A 7178-nucleotide genomic window follows, 5' to 3' on the forward strand; every position below is an offset into this window, starting at 1 on the left:
CTGGAATGGGGCAGCCTGCGCTTGGACGTGGAAATCTCCACTCTGCCTGTGTATCTTCTCACTAAAGTCTGGATTCTGGTTTCTAAGAATGTTCCAAAGACGTTATGCAGCTGGGAACATGGGGAACAAATATCGGAACAAATAGCAACCTTAAATTAAAATGAACCAAAGTTTAACTTGGGGGGGGGGGAAATCACCTAATTTATGTCCATGAAAAGGCCTATGTTAGAGAGCGAACAGCCTTTCCACCCAGTTTGTGCCATTCATGTTGTTGTTTAATCTTGGGTTTGCACATCTGAGAAGGTCTAAGATCTAGTGTTATTTTATGTAAATAGTTTCTAAACTCGGGCAGCAGGGTGTCACTGTGGTGGCGAAGGCGGGACTCCCACATTCACACCATGCAGTGGAAGTGTTCCCAAATTCCACTCTCCTCTCAACAGCTAGTTCCTTCATGCAGCCCAGTTTGGACGGAAACGTTTTGCCAACTCTTGTACCGAATACTGACAGTTTTATTACAAATTACAAAATTAGAAAACCACAGGGATACGTTTTGCACGCTTCTGCTATATTTAGTTCAGCATATGATAGTTTTCAGTTTCCTACATATCCTTGTTTTTATATGCTGAGAATAAATAAATTTATAGGAATATACATTGGGTTACAAATTGCTTTCCAATAATCCCTTTGTTAGACAAAGAGTTACAGCATTGGAAATGTATCCTGTGCTCATCTGTGTGCCTTCCTTTTATTTATTTATTTGTTTGTTTTTTGGAAATATCTCTTTTTAAATCTTTATTGTTGAAAGTGTTACATATGTCCCCTCTTTCCCCCATTGACTTCTCCCAGCCCGCCCCCGCCCCCCACCCCAGGCCATCACCACCCTATTGTCTGTGTGTGCGCCTTCCTTTTCATTGATCATTGTGGCTTTTGCTGACTTTTGAGGCCCCGTACCTACAGAAGTCCATTCTCGGCTGTGCACACAGTCCAGCAATCTTCCAAAGCATTTCTCCGTCATTAATGACACAGCCCGAAGGATGCTTTGGAGAAACTGATCTGGGCTTAGAAGACAGTATTATTTCATTTCCAAAAGCTCCTGACCGATTGGGAAAGCTTATCAATAAACACAGTTTGAACCAAATGAAGAAATATTTATTGATGCCAACGCCCTATGAAAGAAATTGCAGGGGGAGAAAGCAACCACAAATGTGTTCAACGCCTCCTGTGGGTCACCCTTCAAATGATGTGGACGCTGGATACAATGGCTGTCAAGAGACTTCTAGAGCAGCCTCCTCTCCCAGGGTGTGTAGCCTAGCTGAAGGTCGGGGGCCGAGGGGGACAATTAAGCGCTGGGTGGCGGGGTGTGTGTTGAGTGTTGCTGAGATACACGTGCACTAAAGAGGTTTTATTAACACGTCCGCATGATGAGTTCTGTGTGCTGAGTGATCTTAGTGAGGAGAGGCTGCTCCCAGTTGTGGGGACCCAAGGTTTTTCCAAGGAAGGGATACAGTGGGGCCTTGACTTACGAGTTTAATTCGTTCCGTGACGGAGCTCGTAACTCACAGTACTCGTATGTCAAATCATTAAAGTGAACGAGTGAGACACGTGATGCTGGGCTGATGTTGTGGCGTTCACTGTGACGTTCGCTGCGCCAACTAGCGGTGGGGTATCTGAAGCTGGCTCGTAACCCGAATTTTAGCTCTCAACTCAAAGCAAAAAATCAGCCGAGAGATGGCTCGTATCTCGAAAAACTCGTTAGTCGGGACACTCGTAAGTCAAGGCCCCACTGTATTTGAATTAGCCCTTAGAAAAGGGGTAGGATCTCAGGAGGCAGTGATGGCAGGGCAGGATTTCTAGCAGAACAACGACTTGGAAGCAGTAAGACACTGGGAGGATTTAGGGCAGCAGCAGGTAGCGCAGAGAGCAGGATGAGAGGTGGAACCAGCAGGGTTTTCAGAAGGCTGTTAGAACCCCGAGAAATGTAAAGCCAAGTTTCCCTGAAAGCAAAGACCTAAGCTCCTCAGATGCCTTGGCGAAATGTTACTCATTCATTCAATAGGAGAAAAATCGATTACTTTGCTTCTGAACTCTCTACAATCACAGGCCTCCCAAAGGCACAATTAGTATTTGGAAAATGCCTGAGGCAGCTTCTGTTCTCTTTCATGTTCCATTTGCCATTGGATTACTTATTAGGCGTCAGAGAGTTAGTTGTTCTCTTCTGGGCACCTGGGGTAAAGCGGTGCACATGCCTCTTCTGTCATTAGCTTACAATATCACAGGATCATGTTCTATCCCAGAACACGGGAGAGGGCTTTGCCCTGTGTTGTAGCTACACTGCACCCCGAGAGCTCAATAAAAGCTGCTATTTCTCTAGAGCAGCGGTTCTCAACCTGTGGGTCGCGACCCCGAGAGCTCAATAAAAGCTGCTATTGCTCTAGAGCAGCGGTTCTCAACCTGTGGGTCGCGACACACTGGTCTTTTTAAAGTATATCTTATAAGGTTTCCGCCATTATCATGAGCTACTGTGAACAGATAAGAGGTAATATTAGTGCTTCGGGATTTTCACAGGGGTCTCCTAAGACCATCGGAAAACACATATATAATTACATACTGTTTTTGTGATTAATCACTATGCTTTAATTATGTTCAATTTGTAACAATGAACTTGGGGGTCACCACAACATGAGGAACTATATTAAAGGGCCGCGGCATTAGGAAGGTTGAGAACCACTGCTCTAGAGCAATCATATAGACTTTCTTTTTTTTTTTGGCCGCACTTTAATAAACTTCAAAATACGAGGCAGGGCAAAGTTTTACAAATCTTGAAACCCCAAAGCAGGTTTATCCTAAATAAGCAGGCTTTACCTGGATACTGAAACTCCAGGTAATTCCTTAACTGGTTCAAGGATTACTTTCCCAGTTGAAATTATGTTGCTGCTAAGAACAGATTTCTCAAAAGCTAGACTTTTATATGCTCACCATCTTTTTAAAATGTGTTTTTAATGATTTGAGAGAGCACGCAAGGGTGAGGGAGAGAGAGCGAGAAACATGGATGTGAGAAACACTGATCAGATGTTTAGGGCCTCTTGCACGCCCCCTACTGGGGCCTGAGCTCACAACCCAGGCATGTGCTCTGACCAGGAATCAAACCTGCAACCTTTTGGTGTATAGGATGATACTTAACCAACTGAGCTACATGGGCCAGAGCATATATATGCTCACTATCTTGACAGATTACAGATATTACAAATGTATGTTTTCCCAGCTGTGGAATTGGGCTTTTATATGACCAATGGCTTCTGTGAAACATCATTTTGTTTTTGTCTCTCAAACACACTGGTCTTTTTAAAGTATATCTTATAAGGTTTCAGCCATTATCATGAGCTACTGTGAACTGATAAGAGGTAATATTAGTGCTTCGGGATTTTCCTACAGTAATTGAGATACATTTGATTTAAAAGATGGGAGAAATGAAGTTTTAAAGAAAATCAATTTCTCACCTATCACACTTGGCATGACCTTTTGTAATATGAGGTTCCTGTGATGCAGTTTTAGTGCCATTAAAACTGACCTCTTCAATAAATACCAACTAAGAGAACATAGATCAAGGCATGTTTCTACTGGGAGGTTAGCAGCTCAACAAGTTTTAAGAATTTAAAGAATTTAAAGTTTTAAGAATTCTAAGTTTTCTGGCAATATTTCCAAAGTGAGCAATCCATCAAATTTTTTCAAGAAGCTACTCTGAGTGAATCAAGGCCCCTTTGGTATACACTAAAGCCAGCATGGGGGGAAGGAGAAGAAAATAGGTGTGTTAGACATAACATTTATGTATTTATGTGTGTATGTAATTCTACCCTATTATTTCATATTTTCTCCAAGCTTTCCTAGATTACTTTTTCTATTCTTTCTTGCTTTACCAATTATTTTTTCTTACTTGATTTTTCTCCTTTACTAGTTTTCAAATTATGCCTTTTTTGCTATTTTTAGTGGTTACACTAGAAATTTTCATATGCACATTTTGATTCAGACATTTCTTACCCTCTTACCAACAAAATAAATATACATCTTTATAAACATATACCTATATATTGCAATGGCATTGAAATACATACCTACAGCAATGACATTAAATCACACATTGGAAATTAAATGTTTTTTTATTATTATTATTAAGGGCATCCTCCTTCTTGTGGGCTTACTTTAAAATTAAAATATTCTGCCCTGGCCAGTTTGGCTCAGTGGATATAGTGTCAGCCTGCAGAGTGAAGAGTCCCAGGTTCGATTCTGATCAAGGGCATGTACCTTGGTTGCCGGCACATCTCCAGTGGGGGGTGTACAGGACGCAGGTGATTGATGTTTCTCTCTCATCGATGTTTCTACCTTTCTATCCCTCTCCCTTCCTCTCTGTAAAAAATCAATAAAATATATTTTTAAAAAGGAGGTTGCAGTTTAAAAATTAAATTAAATTAAAATATTCCTAGGAGGAGTCGCATACATTTTATCATCATAATAAATATTTGTTTAGCAGATCCTTCTTCTCTGTGACTTAGGTTAAAAAAGAGAAAGTGAGGACAGAAAGTGAAGAAAGTGTACAAGAAATGAGAGTAGGGTCCTCAACCACGAACAACCTACCAGACACTTTTGCCAGCCCTGACAACCAGCCTTCGAATCGCTTGCCAGGGTTAGTGCAGAGTAAATACCATTTGTTGCTACCACCAGCTATCCAGAAGACAAAGGAAAGATCAAATTCCTGTTGTTGTGACAGATGTGGACATGTGTGAATTAACACCGTGCACAATAAAAGTCTCCTCAGTCGAGAGGAACATGTTATTGCTCTCTGCCATCTGATTGGTTCAGATCTCAAAAAGAAATTTTGATCTGACATAGAAACCATGTGTAATGCCTAATTGGATCTATTTCGTTTCACCCTCACACCATGGGTGGGGGAGCTGAGTGTGCCTGACTGTTTCTTTACTGGTAGATATAAACAACACTTATCCTTTCCTAAGAGCTCTCATTAATCACTCTATAAGCAGAAAGACTTCTGTGGTGGTGGTTTGCTCTAGGCATAATAGTCACAAGTTTGCCAATGATACTGCACACTGATGACTCAATGCCGTCTTTCCCAGAAATGAAAAGAGATACTCGCAGGTGCAGATAGAGACTGTCTCCACTAAATAATTGTTTCATAGCTAAGGAGAGCTCACCCAGTGGAGCTCTACCCTGCAGCAATTACACCTGCAGAAGTCACTTTGTTCCAAGCTCTAGATGAGTATTGTTTGGGAATGTGGCCAGTTAAAGGAGAGGTGGCAAGTTCTGAGTAGAAACTCAGTATAAGGTGTTCAAAAGTCACCATCCCATCACAGCGACTCTTCCCGGCAAGTTCCAGTATACATCCTAAATCAGAATGGTCTAGAACTTGGGAAAGAGGCCTCTTATGACAGACCAAACAAACAGAGCACCCCCACACCCCTGCCTCCCTACCAGACACACACACACATTCAATCTGGTTCTACTTGACCCTTATCTCTGGGAGATTTAAAAGGCAGTAGTAATTTTTCTTCCAACACACACAGTCCTTGAAGTAGATTTCTCTAAGCCTCACCCTGCCTACTATACCACTAATATGTTTGCTGGCACATAGAAATTTCAGTTAAAGAGGAAAGGATGTTTGGATCCTAACCAATATTTACACAGCAACTGGGTGCGAGTCTTCCAAAGGCCTCAAAAATGTGCATATTGTTGATCTACCAATTTCATTTCTAAAAATTTTTCCAAAGAAAATAACTAGAGATTTGTGCAAGGATTTAGCTACAAGGAATCTTATTATAGAGTTTTTTTATAATATAAAAATAAGCAAAAAACCTGAATATACAGCTTTATAAAATCTTTGACTTATGGTGAACCCGCACACTAAAACATTTTGTTGCCATTTAATAGTAGTAATGACTATATCTAACCAAATGAGAAAATATTTATCTTACAATATTAAATGAAAGAGCTTGAAAGCAACATTTTGTACTTTATAAAGTAAAGGGAGAAAAAATCAAAAGGACCCATACACTGAAAGAATTATGTGTGAGTGATGGGACTAGCAACTATTGCCTATAGTCTTCTCTTTGCTTTTCTTCATATTCCAAACAATCTGCAAGAAATATCTATTAGTTTCCTTTTCAGAAAAAGAAACCCCATTTCCAAAATAATTAAGTAAATTTGGGAGTGCAGATGTCTACTATTCGAAGCTCAAGAGCTCTGGGAGAACAAAGGCTTGCAAATTAAAGTGCTGACTTTATGTAATGTTAAACAAAATGTGTGCTATCGCTAACACTTTTGTGTTAACAAATTATAACGTTTCAAGTCCCTTAAGTGGTTGAAATCAGATATGTTTTGTCAGGAAGTTCTGGATGAGTATTTAATGTTGGTGGTGGGTTGAAGCAAAGAACCAAGGCATAAAAAGTTGGCCCGGGAATACAATGTAGGTAATAACCCTAGGTGGCAACCTGCAGGTGCTGTGCTCAGAATTCCTCGGGATAAAAACAAAGGCTGACGATTCCTTTGACCTTTCTCATGCACTGACTTTCTCTGCCCCCAACATCCGATGGCACATTTCCCGGTGCTGTAGGACTCACGCCCTGTGGACTCAGGAGAGGGGTGACATGACAGCCAGGGAGTCCAGAGTCCCATGAGTAATGATGAAGGGTCAGCCCCAATTCCCATGCACAGAGCATATGGGAAATGAGAATATCAACCTCTAAGTCAGCGGTTCTCAACCTGTGGGTCGCGACCACTTTGGGGGTCAAACGAACCTTTCACAGGGGTCGCCTAAGACCATCGGAAAACGCATATATAATTACATATTGTTTTTGTGACTAATCACTATGCTTTAATTATGTTCAATTTGTAACAATGAACTTGGGGGTCACCACAACATGAGGAACTGTATTAAAGGGTCGAGGCATTAGGAAGGTTGAGAAGCACTGCAAGTGGAAGGCATGTTCCTTAGAACTCAAATGGCTGACAGGAAATATAAACAACGGGAGACCATGGGAAAGGGCAAAGAACAGTTTTAAACTGGGTTTTTGGAATCAGCAGAGCATTGAAATCATTAAAGTGAACCAGTCTAATCTGGGCTCAGTCACTTACCTAAGGACCGAAAGCCCTTGGGCATATGACATGAGGCC

Source organism: Myotis myotis, unplaced genomic scaffold, assembly GCF_014108235.1.
Source record: "Myotis myotis isolate mMyoMyo1 unplaced genomic scaffold, mMyoMyo1.p scaffold_m19_p_16, whole genome shotgun sequence".
Lineage (NCBI taxonomy): Eukaryota > Metazoa > Chordata > Mammalia > Chiroptera > Vespertilionidae > Myotis > Myotis myotis.